The sequence below is a fragment of the Hylobates moloch genome, unplaced genomic scaffold (assembly GCF_009828535.3).
Source record: "Hylobates moloch isolate HMO894 unplaced genomic scaffold, HMol_V3 SCAFFOLD_11, whole genome shotgun sequence".
Classification (NCBI taxonomy): Eukaryota; Metazoa; Chordata; class Mammalia; order Primates; family Hylobatidae; genus Hylobates; species Hylobates moloch.
In genome coordinates this window covers 63,325,552-63,342,359 of record NW_026652286.1, presented here as the reverse complement: position 1 = coordinate 63,342,359, position 16,808 = coordinate 63,325,552, and the positions used below count along the sequence as shown (strand labels likewise).

The window sequence follows — 16,808 nt, the reverse complement described above, 5'->3', positions numbered from 1 at the left end:
TTGTATTTGATCTGAAATGCCTAAGTGGACACAGTTCTGCCAGTAATAAGCCACATCCACCTGTGAGCAAACAGAAGGGCTGGATGGATCCCCATAATGTATAAAAGAAAAATAATAACTTTTTAATAAAAATAAAAAATAGCACCTGTATTAATCAAGATTGTTCAGAGAAATAGAGCAAATAAAAATTTGGTTTTTTTCCCCCCAGTAGAAAATACCTTTTGTTTTTCCTTTTCTGAGCGTCTCCCTTCCCTTCCTTTCCTTTCACCTTTCCTTTCTCCCTTTTCTCCCTTCCTTCCTATTTTAACTGTTGACTATAGATATGCTTATTATTTCAATACAGAGCACTCCATTATTTTTCTCCCTAAACGATTCACAGATTCTCTCCTAATGAGATTTCTGTCATGATAGCTGTATTTTTGTTGTTGTTTTATTTTGATTCACTTGGTTTACTTTAATTGTAGCACATTTGTTAGCTTGGATTTATAAACTATTATACATTGTAAGGACCTGGAGAAAAGCATGGTTCACACAGTGAAATGTTAGAATTTTACATTAATTCCACTCTAACCCTCTGATGATGAAACTGCCCTGGGATTCAGAGAACCTTTCTTCTCATAGTATTTATATAATAAACAAACTGCACACATCCCCAAGAATTCATTTCTCACCCAATAAATGAGGGTAATGTTTTCCCAAGTTACCTCAGAGAGTTGATGTGAGCATCTAATTAATATGGAAATAAAAAGAAACCTCTTTGAAAAGAATAAAGCACTTTTGCCATGAGTTTGGGGAATTATTAATTATTGATATTTATAAGCCTAATTAGGAACTACCCTTTAATAATTTAATTCTATAGATTATGTTTCTTGAAATGCTCTCTCATTCTATCAACAGCTAATATCATTTGTTTTATGACTGAAACAAGAGTGTTTTCCAAAGTGTAATTAAAAATTCTTTCTATGAAGAACATTTTCTTTGAATATAAATCAACCTTTGAAATCAAGACGCAACATGAGTCATCTCTATAACAGAACAGGTATTGTTATAAATATACATTTGAAAATCATATGTAATATTAAAAAACTAAAAAATTCAAAATTTCTCACATTTATACACTCTAACAATTTATAAATGAAAATTTATCATATGTATTAATGCATGAAAATTATATAGTATACTTTCTTTTTATATTTTTACAAACATTTTTCTTTGGACGAAATTGATTAAAGTACCCAACATATCAAAAATGATGCAAAAAGAATTAGAAAATCTACATATCTCTTATAGCGATTGAATTTGTAATTGGAAACTTACCAGAAAAGATATCTTCAGGCCCAGGTAGCTTCTTCATCACAAAATTTTTCCAAATTTTTTAGGAGCAATATATCAGACTACCAGGAAATATTCTAGAGAATACAGAAAGAGAAAATACTTCAAACTTATTTTGTGAGGTTATCATTAATACAAAAACATAAAAGAAATTATAAGAAAGAAAAATTGTGTCATTCATAAAATAGATGTAAATTCTAACCATCTTAGCAAATCAAATTTAAGAACTATGTTAAAAAGGATAATGTATCACATTCATATTAGATTTATATTCCAAAACAGTGTTTAACTTCCAAAAACCAATCAATGCAATTCAACATAATGTTAAAAAATTGTATGATCATTTTGCTACATTCAGCAGGTGCAGTGCACAGAAATCAGTCCCATTCATTTTACTTTAGCATGTTGCAGCCATTGGAGAATCTTCTACAGAAAGCCAGGATGATTTTGCAGCTTACCTCATGAGTTCTCCTTCTTTCAGTTGTCACATTCTTCTATTGGATATTGTACAATGCCTGGATGTATTATTTTTTTTATATTTTACTCAGGTTGTTAGACCAGAAAAATATCAGCGCCCCACTTTAGTAGTTGGGCAGTTTTTAAAAATTATAATTATTAAAATAGAATTTTTTTAACATCTTAAATTTGTGATAGCTTCACTAACAATGTATCCTCCAATTTCTCATATATATATGAATGCTAACTACATTCCAGTGCATTATAGGGCTTTCTAAAATATGATATATTGCAAAAATATATCATTCAAAAATAAGAAAACTATGTTCTTTAAATAGTGGGTGAATAAGATTTTCTAAAACTTGTTCATTAATGCCCACAATCTAGTGTGGCAGAATACTATATAATTAATGAGAACCAACTTCAGAAAAAGTAAAATAGTTAAATAAGCTGTAATGCAAATTTTTTACATACCTTTATTCAAGTAAGCACATTGACAATTATGTGCTTCTGTTCATGATTTGAAGACAGAACTATGTTTTCATGTTTCTGTGTGATAAGTGGTGAATGATTTGCATTCTATTTTTATGAATGCAAATCAAATCGTCTATATACGTAAGAAAGTATTACTGCAACTTTTGACAGCATTGAATCCTAATTTACACTTCAGAAATACTGTAATGTTAGGCAATCATTTCAAGAGTTAGCAGCTGCAAAATCTATAGTTTATAAAACTTCCAGCCATAAATATGACTGTATTTTGTAGAATAAGTGATAAAAAGAGAGCATTTCTACCCAGAACTATATTTCTTACACTCTCTTTCAAACAAGTAATCTTCCAAGTGCTGAGTCGGCAGAAAAAATATTTTAGTAAATTATATATAGTGCATTAAATTTCACTGTCTTTAAATCTAATCCAGATATTTATATATATTCTCTCTATAATATCCAGTTACATGGCAGTATAAATTTTCCATAATAATATGTCTCTGAGCTTGCTTTGGTGGATCTGTGTAAAAAAATCTTTGTTGTATTTTTTTATCATCATACCTTATGTGAAGTATATTGTTCTCAAGAGACTGTAGGATTTTATAATATCTAAACCATCAGTTTTTCTGTTACCTCAAAATACACAAAATGGCATTTCCTGCAGCCATAAGTAGGCCCAAACTTCCTGCTTTAGCCCCAGAGGATGCAAGCCCGTTTTGATGAATTAACAGTGAATTGGGAGAGCACCATGGTTAATGACCAGAAAATATATTACAAGCGAGGAAAATATACATTACTCAGGTTGCAAACACCTTCATCTCATGGACATTGACTTGCAAAGTCAACTTAAACCTCTGGGAATTTGAGATGAGGTCTCCTTTGTTTGCTTCTCTTGAGAAAAATTGGTTTCTTATTTACAGTAAAGTGGGTACCAAAGGGATTATATAGAATAAGCCAAAGCACTTCAGGGATTCAAAATTGCTTTTCCAGAGCAACATTTTGGAGAACTGAATGTAACTGCTAATCAACCTGCAGATACATACATATATATGTGTATACACACACACACAGACACGCATATATATATGGCAGGACCACTCGAGAGAGAGAAATACATACACACACATGTGTGTGTGTGTGTGTGTATATATGTGTACATATGTGTGTGTGTGTGTGTGTGTGTGTGTGTGTGTGTGTGTGTATATATATATATGTATTATATATGGCAGGACCACTCGTTAACTTAATAGTAGGGAAAAATCTCAGGCTCTTCCCAGTTGTTGACACTGATGTAATTCTAATGCTTATGAGAGTGTATGTATGACCCATTGAGGGTACTAAATAAACATTTGTTGTTAGTAATTAGAGAATGAATAAGAAATGAACTACAGCATATATATATATATACATATACACACATATATATTGTTTTTCTATCTCTAATGATCACTAAATATCAAAAATGATGGTTTACAGAGACTTTCTCTTCTACACTATTCTTACCATTCTCATGTGAAGACTTAAACCACAATAAACAAAATTAGAAATATGTTTCATTTTAAGTGCATTTATTTTTCCCAACGAAATTAATTAGGATAAAAGTAAGTGAAAAAATGTAATATTCAGGGAAATTATTTTTAATTATTTGCATATATTACTTTTCTTGTCCTACCCTAACCAACCCAAATTTAAACTACATTCTCAAATACTCCCAATCTCCTTTATCCACTGTTTGTTTTTTTCCTTAGCATTGATTACTCGTAATCTAATAAAAACCTTTTAAAAAATGTGCTATATTTACTGGGTGTTTTTCCTTAAAATGTAAGCTTCACAAGAAATTTTTGTCCATCTGTTTATTGAGAAACAGTTCTCCATGAGTCATTTTGATTTCTGTACATCTTATAAGTAGAGGCACTACAGCCTTTTGTTCTCTACTCCCTTTTCAAGGGTATGTGTACAGCAAACATTCTTGGAAGAAATCATAGATAGTCCCTTCCTTCAAAACAGAGGACAAATTTCTTTCCTTCCCAGTATAAAAAATATAATATATCCCTTCATGGCCAAAGTTGGGTATATTTGCTTGCATACCATTATGAAAGATTCAGGTTAATTTTTCATAGATTAACCCTAGGGTTAAATTTTCATAGATTATGAAAGATTAGGGTTAATCTTTCATAATGGTATGCAGTCTTCTTAAACTTGTATAATAGTGTGCAATCCTCTTAAACTTGGGGTTCCTCAGCAGTGATGCAAACTTACTGTGTGCACAGCATCCTCCAAAGTCGTTCTGTGTCACTCTGTATGACTTAAAAGGCAATTGAAACTGGAACCAACATGAAGGTCATATTGTCCGTTGTGCCATGAGTAATAACTTCCTTTGCCTCTGCCCCAGAAGTCTTGCTTTCTCAGTCAGCGTCTATGAAACCGCGGCAGGAAAACTTGCTAACTTAATAGTAGGGAAAAATCTCAGACTCTTCTCAGTTGTTGACACTGATGTAACTCTAATGCTTATGGAAGTGTATGTATGGCCCACTGAGGGTACTAAATAAATACTTGTTGTTAGTAAATATGTGAATGAATATGAAATGGACTACAGCATTTATGAGAATAAATGATAATATTTGTGAAATGACAGACCTTGACAACTGTAATTTTTTGAACTAAAATGAAATATAGATGTCAACATGATTGTGATATTATAATGGTTAAGAGTTTGGCTCTTGCATCAAGTAAATGTAGCTCAGTTGCACCTATTACTCACTGTGTAACCTAGAACAAGACGTTTCAATCTTAATTTCTCATTTGTAAATTAGAAGAAATAATTGTATAATACATGTACCATTGTTGAGTTAGATGGGATAATAAACTGAGTTAGTTTATTACTGAAGTTTTATTATTATTTTGCTCAGATTCCTTTCTGAATTGTCCTTATTCAAACACAATAGTATAACTTGTAGAGCCCGTAAATAACTCACACAATATGTAATCTGCCCCCTTTTTTTTTGTCTCCCAGGTGCCAAAACACTCTATTACATGCTCCAGGCATAAAACTTTGAATCTGTAGCTTGATATCTTTCATCCTTCTAAAAATATTCTCACCCATTATCTCTTCAAATACTGATTCTGCTTTGTTCCTTTCTATTCTCTTTCCTCTATTCTCTTTTTCTCTTCTCTTTTCCTCTCCCCTCTTCTTCCCTCCTTTCTTTTCCTTTCTCTTCCTCTCCTCCTCCTTGCCCTTTTTCTTCTTGTCTTTCACATTTGAGGTCATACTCTGAACTCCAATCACATGTATGGTAGCACTCTAAAATATTATATACCCTAGGCATCTTATAATCTTTACTGTGTTTTGTTTTACTATTTTATCTCTTAATGCTTCATTCCTCATATTTCCTAATAACCTATCTTCCAATTCCTTCTTCACGTGAATCTAACAACTGTTAAACCTCTTGAGATCTTAAATTTTTTATTACATTTTTCAGTTCAGTAATCTTTATAGTTTCCCATTCTCTAGCAAGGCTATTAACATTTCCTTTTATTTCTATCAGCATATTAATCACATTAATTTTAAAGTATCTGTCTGATAATCTTTTAACAATCCTGATGATTTGTGATTTGTGTTTTCTTGGATTTTGGTCACGTATCTTATCCTCATATGCCTGATAATTTTTGTTTCAGTGATAGGCATTGCATATTTTAAATTTAGGGATAAAATAACTAGTTACTAATTATACTGTTATCTTTCTTCAGAAAAAAATTTATATTTACTTCTAGCAGATGGCTAGAGACACTAGCCACTTGGATCACATGAATCTAAATTTAGGAAATAAAATGATGCAAAGTTATGCTTCAGTCCTTGAGGGTAGTTCTACTTGTGTCTCTTTTTAAATTCTATAATGCATTTCTATGGGGACCCTGCCCAAAGTACTAGGGATTTTTTTGGTCACCTTCTCCCTAAATGGCCTTCAACTCTAATTTTTGTTCTGTTAGGCCTAAAAGACAGTCAACATTCCTTTCCTTCTTGTTGACCTCACAGATACTCTTCTGCAATGCCTTAGGGGCAATGTGGTCCCAAATACTAAAAATGATAGATATCTTTCTCTTGCATCACAGCCCTTTAATTTTCCACTGCTGTTAGCTTTCCAGGGCCTTCACTGGATATATAAATTCTCCTGGCTGTCAGAGCTATTTTCAGTAGATGAATTGCCACTACTGGAAGCCCAATGCACTCTACATTTTTTTAATTACATCTCACTCACTTCACTCACTCTTTTATATAAACTACACAGACCAGCAACACTTTAAAAGCCATTTATGCCTGAGGTTACAATTTTTTTATTTTTTGCATGAGTGAAAAAATCAAATTTTGGAGATGACCTTGAGCAGTAGGATATAAATAACTCCCACACGCTTAGTATTTCAATAATGGAACATTAGGCAAAAGTGGGTTAAATTAGACAATATTACTTAAAATATAAATTACTTACATGAGATTATACATTTCTGAGTTGCCTACTATACCATCTGAAACTGTATTTGTTACGTATCTCATTATATGCAAAGGATAAAAGTATAAAAATAAAAACTTTGAAAAATATATGTTATAATTGTAAATTTTTTTAATTCAAACCTATAATCTTGAGAGAACAGAAACCCTTGGGAATAGAATAAGTAGTGATCAAGTTAAAGAAGAGGGAAAGAAAGATCAATTTCTAGGTCTCCAGTAGATGAATGAAATGTTGCACTGAAGTCAGCCTTAAAACTTTAGGTAACCCTGAGTAATTCAGATGACATCAATATGTGATAGTCTTAAAACAATTTTTTTTTTTTTTTTGCAAATCTTGGAGAGAGGGTGGAGTGAGGGAAAAAGAGAGAAAGAAGTGAGAGAGAGAGAGAGAGAGAGAGAGAGAGAGAATAAGAGGGCTATGAGCTGTACAAACACTCACAGATGATTGTCAGTCCTGGGGAACAACATAGAAGGTGTTAGTACTTCCATTCTAACTACTGGAGTATAGTGGCATGATTGTACCAAATTAATAACACTTCATCCCTCACCCCCCTCTCCCCTGCCCACCTTTTGGAGTCTCCAATGTCTCTTATTCCAGTCTGTATATTGGACCACATTTGACTGCAGGTAACTGAAACTGTGGGTAAGAGGAAAGTACTGTATTATGATAAATATAATATATATACATCTATGTTTTATAACATACTGAATATAGTATATAGAATCATGCTTTTTGCACATCCACTTTTATAGTTAGTTACACATTTGTCTGACATTAGAGTGACTTATTTGACATATACAAATACAGTCCAATGTGTCTCAAATCATTTAGAATAGATTGATTACTAGGAACAAATATGAATATGCTTCCACATCTGTGTTACTGAGTCCTAAATCGGGAAACAATAAACATTTTCCTAATACCTGACTCTATAAAGAAAAGTCTTGTTAAGTTATATATATTATTATGTCACCTTACATATCTACTAGTAAATGACCTTTGCAGACAAAAATACAAGGCAAATGAGGAAAACCTTGGAAATTCGAATCGACGACACTGTTAAGTCAGGTAAATATTTGAGATGTTTATTCAACCATAAACTCATGGGCTACATAAGTAGATGCTGAGTATGACTGCTCAGTAAAATACAGCTCTTACTGAACACATTTTTAACTTTCCTATCCATGAATATGCAGTAAAAAAATTGAGTCTCAAGATACCTCACTTATGCTATATTTTCCATTGGCCAAATTCAGCATGTTTCAAAAATAGGCATGTTTGGCATGTACTCTACTGTGAGCAGATTGGTGGATTGTAAAATAGAGCAAGTTTCATGGACTGCTGTATTTTCAGTCTTGGTAAAATACAGACAGTTTTTCAAATACATGAATAATATACATACCTATTGTTTTTGTCCTTCTTGAGTATATGACCTAAATATCATGTAGTTAGTTGATTAAAATATCCCTGTCTGGACTATGCATCAAAATTTGTTAAAGAAGTAATGAAAAGAGAGAAAAATAGTAGTCAGTTTTTGACATTCAAAATCAAATTTGCAATAACATTATAGTCAAGCTGTTGATTTGAGAAAGTGCATATCAGTAATCTATCCTAGTCTTCAAATTATAGTTTTTTTAATGCCTATTTAAAGGTATCTATTTTTCTATTAAAGCTTAGCCAGAAAGTTAGCCAGAGCCAAGGAAAAGAAAATTTGAGTTAGGGAGAAAGAGAATTTGAAGCACAAGAAACTCTCCCTTTCTATCTCTGGAGAATTGTGAGAATGAAGAAAGAGGTATTGGCAGTGCTTCTTATTCCACTGAGCACAGAACTACCTTGTCCCAATCCAGGAAATATCCACATAAAAATGTAAGTTTCTTCCTTTTTTTCCCAGAAAAGTTGGTGTGGGGAGTGGGGCAGGGAGAAGAAAAACAGGTAATTATGGGAAAAATAAGATTATTATTTTCTCAATTAACCATACCCAGAGGACTCATGATATATTAGATTGGGAAGTTGCTATTTTGTGGTAACATATATCTACTTCTCTCACAGCCTTAAAAAAAAAAAAAAAAAAAAAAAAGTTTTTTTTGTTAGTTTGTTGTGTGTGTGTGTGTGTGTGATTTTTTTTGTTTGTTTGTTTTCCAGATTGTGATGAGCTGACTGAGTGGGTCTCTGGATGATGTTTGAGGACTTCTGTGATGGAATGAGGAAAAGGGGAGGCTGACATCAACTCAAATATTTCAAAGAAATCACATCTGAGGTGGAACCCACAGCCGATGCAAAATAAAATAGGAAATTACAATTGGAATGGAAAAAAATGTGAAGGCAAGTATCTAGGTGGTAAGACTACAAGCTCACATATCTAGTCCAGCATTACCAGTTAGCATCAAGTTTATGAAAGCAGAACTTATAAACAATCAATATCCCAAAGCCAATAGACCTGAATTAAGCCTTCATCAGCAACTCTCCCTTCTGTCTTCCAGTTTGATTAAAGCTCTAAGACTGTGTCTGAGCTTTAAAGTTAGAGATCATGTGACTTACATTTAAAATGCGCTGTTTTAAATATCGTCCATGTCTTAGTCCATTTGGGCTGCTAAACAAAATACCATAAACTGGGTGGCTTATAATAACAGAAATTTATGTATCACAGTTCTGGAGGCTGACAAGTCCAAGACTTAGGAATTGGCGATTTTGTGTCCCATGAGGGTCTGTTTCCATAGTGGAATTCTTCTCACTGTGTCCTCACATGGAGGAAAAGATAAGGTAACTCCCTAGGGCCTCTTACATGAAGGCACTGATTCCATCCATGAGGGCTTCACCCTCATGACTGAATCACCTCCCCAAAGGCCCAACTTCCTAATACTTTCACTTTTGTAATAAGGTTTCAACATATAAATATGTGCATGTGGGGGCAAGACAGGGGGAACAAATCTTCAAACCATAGCAGCAATGTGGCTTAACTTCCTAAACCAACAACAATTTTCAGAACTCAATTGCACTGAGTAATTATAGAATTATTACAACACCTTCCCTTCAAAAGAATCATTCAAAGACTATATAGCCCCACAAAATTAATACAGCAGTATTTTAAAAACAGACCTTTAGAACATTCTAAGTCAGAATTTTGACAGGATTCTCAGGATCCTGAGGATTGTAACAAGGCTGCAGTGGTTGAAAAATATCCAACAAAAATTCTGAAAGTATGGTATCAGAACTAAGCATTAGCTATTCTGAATTCAAAATACGCAAAAATAGATGTAACACAACCATATCATGTTTAATTTCATGCATATTTTTCAGTCATGAAAACAACATAAATATGTTTCAATTGGGCTATTACAACTTCTACGGATTCAACCAAATGCAATGCAAACACCATGTTTGTATTATAACATATCCCTAATAATGGAAGTATGCAAAAGTGGCCAACATACTCCTTGTCCCTGGGGTCTCACAGCCTAGTGAGACACAATTTAAAATTCATAAATGGGAGATAATGAAAAAAATTAATCTTTTACTCTATTTTCTTATCTATGATGGACCCTTACCTCCTCTTCAAACATGCTATCTATGTAAGACCAGCATTTACATTAGAAAGCTGAAAAACAGAATGTCTATCAATATGGAGTCACAGAGCTATCACCTAGTTGTTCCTAGCTCCTGTACATCTTCAGTAAATGAAGCCCTGTTTTACACATATACTTCTTTAGCTCACAGAAAACCAGGGCCCTCACCAAGCCCTCTTATGAAGTCTTTGACTTCCTGTGCCATGTGTTAGCAATTGTGGGTGTTAACACCAGATGTAATATATATCTCCTTGTTTGAATTTCACACACACAAACTTATAGCATAATTTACAAAATCTATTAATAAACTATGAATTATTGAAAATTTTAGAGAAATATATATATAACAACAAAGTTTTATTATGCCACTTGGCTAATTCAACAACAGTCATTTTCAATGTCCTTCAGCTTATTTATTATCACCCTGTCTCATTTTGATAGCTTCTCTATTTCTCTCTTCCCTTATTTTAGTTCCTTATCAGTTATTTCACTGAAGATACTAAGTATTTGCCAATACCATTTCAGTCTGTCTGTTTTGGGTGTGTGTGATTCTGTGTGTGCATATGTATGTTGTAGTGGTGATATTTGTTTGAGGGGTGTAGTATACATTTATTTTTAGAATTATTTTGCAGCTACAAGACAACTCAGGTTAAAGTCAGTTTGGGAATTTGGGTAAGTTATATTTTTCTGAAAATTTATACATTTAGTCTTGTATTGTTAAAATTTATGGTCATAGATCTGTCCATAATGTTTTCTTACTGAAATACTTTGAGTTATATATTTATAACATACATAAATCTTAAATATACAACATAATGAATTTTTACTTATGCACATATTCACGTAATTACCACCTAGAACAAGATAAAAAATAAATCCAGTACCCCATTGGTTTTCAATATGCCACTTTTGGGCTGATACCCCTAATAGTAACCACAATTCAGCTTTCTATCTTCATCATCAACTTTGACTAATTTTGAACTTGATATAAATGAAATCATGTGATGTGTATTTTTTTGTGCCTAGTTTAATTTGTTCAATATTGAGTCTGGGAGAAGTACCCATGATGTGTATAGCCATAGTTTTAACTTGTAGATAATTTATTACAGAAATACCATAATTTATCTATCCATTTTACCCTTGATAGGCATTTGAGTTGTTTTCAGTGTTTTTATTTTAAGAATAAATCTTCTTTGAATATTCTTCTACACATATTTTATTGAAATATGAATTTATATTGTGAGTTTTATTATTGTTTTAATGTCCATGTCATCAAAGAATATCCTTGAATTCTGCTGTTGGTACATAATAGAATCACTTAATTCTATTATTGATTACAGTTAAATTTTTTGATGGATTTCATCTAAAAGTTGCCAAATTTATTATTTCTTACAGAGAATCAACTTTTTGATATGTTGAGCTACTGTATGTTTGGGTGCATGTGTGTGTGATTCTCTGTGTGTGTGTGTGTGTGTGTGTGAGATTCTGTGTGTGTGTGTGTGTGTGTGTGTTTCCTCTCATTAATTTCTGCTCCTTACTATTTATTTCATACCAACATTGGGATAATGTGTTCATTTTACTGTTCATTATGTAAATTCATGATAGTTAAAATGTTAGTGATTAGCCCTTCTTCTCTAACTTGGGCATTTCAAGCTAATGTATTACTACATTTTAAAGCTTATGGAAGCATCTAAACCTCAAAATACTGGTTTAGCTGCATTCCATAACCTTTAAATGTAGTATAGTATTCCAATTGTTGCATTCAAATTATTTTATAATTTCCATTTTTATTGCATAGTTGAGCCTTGAATTATTTAGAAATATGTTTTGTAAATTCTAGGAGTATCAGACATTTCTAGTTATGCTTTTATTATGGATTTCTAGCTTAACAGCATTGTTGTCAGAGAATATACTCTGATCATTCCAATCACTTCAAATTTGTTGAAACTTGCTTTGTAACACAGAATAGAGCCCATTTTAAACACTTACTGTCCATGCATTAAAAGAATGCATAATTTAAACTTTTATGGCTTGATATCCTATAAAAGGCTGTTCACTGAAGAGTGCTAAATGTACTGTTTCCTTATAGATTTCTGCCAGCTTTTTCTGTATTTCCTAAAAGAATTGTTTTAAAATATCCAAATATATTAAGAATTTGTCTATATTTCCTTATGTTTTCTTAGTTGTGGCTTTATATATTTTTATACTAGTATATCAATCATTTTAATTATTATACGTTTTAATGTTTCTTAAATTATGAAATAAATTTTCTATCTCTAATGCAATTTGCCTTAAAATTAATTTTGTATCTCCCAATTCTATAAATTTTCTCTTAACTATTCTTCACATTTTTTATCTTTTAACTGTTACTCTTTCTATATTAATTCTTTATGTTCTAAATTATCAAATAAAATAGGTTTACTTTTAAAAACTCCAGACTAAATCCCTTGTAATTTTGTTTGAGCATTTATTCCATTTCCATTTAATATAATAAGTAATATAACTGAATTTGTATCTACCATTTTCCTTTGCATTTTAGAAGTGTCCAGCTCAATCTGTTTCCTTTTTTTTCTATTAACATTTTTCACTGATTACTTTTTCCTCTTCTTTAATTTTTTCTCTCAGGTAGTCATGGAAGTACAATATTGTTTGGTTGTTTATTTATGTATTGGTTTCCTTAGGAATAGTGACATACATAGTTAACATGAATGTCTAAAACTGACAAACATTTTCTTTTCTCCTGAAAAGATACATGTTAATGCTCATGTATCCCTGCTAACTTACATGCATTCTCTTCTCATGTATTTTAATTCTGTCTCTGGAACCCCTTCTCAAATCACTCAGATTATTTTACATAGTGGCTAATCATCTTTTATTTACCTACTAATTTTACAACTTACTTTGCTCCTCATTTCTTCTTTCATGTAAAACTTCTTTGTGTTAAATACAAAACAATCTTTTTAAATTTAATTCAGTGTGTACTGTTATGAACATTTCTGGTATTGCTTTTCTGAAATGTCTTTATTTTTCTTCATTTTTGAAAGTATGTTTTGGTGGAAGTAAAATTCTAGATGGGGAACTTTTACTTTAAACATTTTGGTGTTATCAAAGCTCTGTATTTGAATTTCATTTTTGCTGTTGAGAAATTAGCTGATGACCTAATATTCCAACCTCTGGAGATAATCTCTCTTTCACTTCTCTCCCTTCTCGTTGACTCTTTTTGTTTGATTTTGCTATTCTTTTGAGTAGTTTAAAGTTCATAATGATGTTTCTAGATGTGCATAGCTTTTTATTTAGTTGCTTGATATTTTTACAGTTGTTTGAATCAACAGAAGGTATTTGGAAAGATTCATCTCTCTTTTCCAGTTTGTGTCTGTCATATTCTTTCTTTCCCATCCTCTTGGAACTACAATTAAATGTATCTTTAGAAAACTTACTATATTTATTTTAACCTCTTAACCTTTTTTATTCTTTGTTCCCTCTTTATTCTCTCTATGCTATATTAAGAATAATTAATTCTAATGTATTTTCCAGTTTAGTAATTTTTAGTTTGCACACATCTGTTGTTATATTATTTATATTTTCATAAGAATCTCATAAGGAAATGTTATTACTGTTTTTATTTTACATATTAAATAAGCAAGTTGTAAGTTACAGAGGTGGTCTAGGAATCTGTAACTATCTATCTTTAAACCATGTTTTTAAACATCATAGTGTATTTCTCTGGTTCCTTGAAGAGTTCAAAGAGTCTGAAAAATCACTTTTTTAAATGAAATATTATTTTGGGTAGTTTTATTTTTAAAAAAGTTGTGACTACCATGTCAGGAAGCTTGGGTTCCAATACTATTTCTATTTTAGCTTTTAAACCTTTGGCAGGCAAAACCTTCAAAAGACCTCAATTATATAAAATTAGAAGATCATGCAGATCATCCAGCCTAGATCTACAAAACTGTATTTAAATATTAGATTTATTAACACAAATACATCTTAATGGTAATCTCATAAATAAAACAAAAAATTCTGACTAAAGTGATGTCAAGAGATAGAATTGTGTCTCTATCACCAAGCCAGTCACTATTGAACAAGTTTCTAAACAAATTTAGTGTCTATTACATGCCAAGAAATGTCAAGAAACTGAAACAAAGAGTGGTAAGTAAGCGTATGTAAAAGCTTTCTCTCATGAAGTTTAGCTGGTGGCTCAGATACGTTTTTGGAAACCTCTGATCTCACAGAAGATGGAGCTCAGGCAGGGATGCTCCCTAGCCCCTGCCTACCCCTTGCTGCATGGACTGGTACCATGTGGCTGGTACGGACTGGTACCAGTCCGTGGCCCGGGAGTCTGGGGACCCCTGCTATAGATGAAAGGAGTAAAGCAAGGTTTCAAAGAAGGGGAAATTGTTTATGTGTGTCAAACAGCTAATTTGTGGCACAGTCCGTACAAGAATCTGCATCTTCTAAGTGTTAAGTTACTGTGTTAGAGTAATCTTCTACAGCATATGTGAATTGTTATGAAAATATTATAAATACTTGCCTTGTTTATCTTGGACTGTTAAGAGAATTCAAAAAAAGATGAAAGGGCTTTGAACACCCCTTTAAAATACAATCACTTTTACTCTTTTTATGATAAATCTCACCCCCATATTCATATTAATTGCTTTATTATTTTCTGAAATATGACTTTACCACTCTAGGGATGGGATTTATGGCTCTATCAAGCATGCAGGTACAAGACAATGTGTTTAAACAATCCAGTTAATCCAATAAAGTCAGTTTGCTAAGTATTGATTTATAAAATTATTAGTGTGTTAATTGGAGTTTTTACCATCAATTTTTTTTGTTTTCTTATAATATAGACGTTATTCCTCCCACCCTCGAATATAACAAAGATTTTTACAAAATTAATTGTCTTCACTTTCATAATTATTTTTGATATGTTAAGCTATATTTTCAGAACCTAAGAAACAAGTTTCCCATGAAATTATAAAGTGTAAACATAGAAGATATTATATGAAGTTAAGCAAAGTACATTTAACACTTAGATATAGGCAGGAATTAATGTAAAACTATATAATCCACCGAGACTTCTATTTAAAAAAATAATCGTGACATTAGTTTTACACTTACAGTGTCGAGAAACAGAGTTAAGGGCCAGTGATCAATTGCACCTACACTTCTGAAAAAGAATCTGCATCTTTTTATAGTTAACTAAAACTCTACACATAAATATAAATTGTTAGTATTTTTAGGACTCACATTTTCACATTCCATAATTTAAATGAATCTTTAGCTTTTGAAATGGTAGCTATTTCTGAGCACACTGTAATTCCCAATTCTATGTTTTCTTAAAATGAAAGGTTACCCAGGGAACCCCAGGAAACTACAAATTCTTAATGACTAAAAAGGCAGTCCAAATGGTCTGATACATCAGGTAACTGAGAAATAGAGTGTGGCAAGATTTTAAGGGGCATTGACTTCATTTATGATCATCGATAACATCTGTGGCCATGAGTGTTAGCAGAGAGTGACCAACTTTGAATGTGAATTGATTATCCACATGACAATAGAGGACTACACTGCCAATGAAAAACACAGTGTCATTTTGATACTGCAACGTATTTCTCTCCCACTCATTTCAGTTTTCTTCAATTGTTAACAGAAACATGAGACCAGGCTGGATACTAATAACATAATCCAGATGGCAACAACTTGGTGTAGTATTGAACTAGTGAGTGCACCTAACTCATCCAATGAATGCGCACCAGAAAAATTCTACTCATTCCGGTGTCCAAGACACAAAAGGTCTGGAGGTCTTCTGCTAATTAGCCTCTGTAGGGGTAGACTGCATTCTCAGAATGAGCCTTTTTTTGTTCCCTTTGGCTCCTTTGCTAAGTCATAATCTTTATTTGCATAAGCATTTTGTTAATGCAGAGCTGTGAAATGTCTCCTGTCAGCATTGTCTACATAAACCCAACAATAGAGCAAGTAAAACTATTCAGTGTCTGGACTAGAAGAAATAGGCTCTCAAATCTGAGGTAGTTCATAATGGCTTATAGAAGTTATAAAAGTCCACAATTGAAAGCCAGCTTTATATCTTCAGATATTTACTTTTATTTATTAGCAAATAGAGAATTCAGAGCTTGAGGAATGAAAGGTATGGAATTGGTAAAACTCAGAACAATTGTCTTCATGTGTTTTCCATCCATGTGGCACACATTGTCCTGCTCTCTGTGCTTCTAAATTATATTAATTCATTGTCACATTAGTGATATTGTGTAAGAAGCCTAACAGTCCAGTGATTTAACCCAGACATAAGGACTTAGCCAAGTCAATCTCCTATTCATGTATACCTTTGAAAACTAAATAAATTTAAATTTGATTTATAAATGCTTTGTGGTTTTTGAATTTTTCTCTGGTTACTAACTTCAATTACATAAAATTATTATATATTATTCACCTATTTCTA

General features: G+C 32.2%; 1 long non-coding RNA gene across 1 annotated transcript; it reads left to right on the top strand.

Moving 5' to 3' along the window:
* The first annotated feature begins 905 nt into the window (after positions 1-905).
* On the top strand, positions 906-9,068 carry LOC131384642 (uncharacterized). The gene is made up of 3 exons (XR_009215702.1): positions 906-1,039; positions 8,455-8,648; positions 8,925-9,068. It is a non-coding gene; the product is annotated as an uncharacterized LOC131384642 (long non-coding RNA).
* The last annotated feature ends 7,740 nt before the right edge of the window (positions 9,069-16,808 follow it).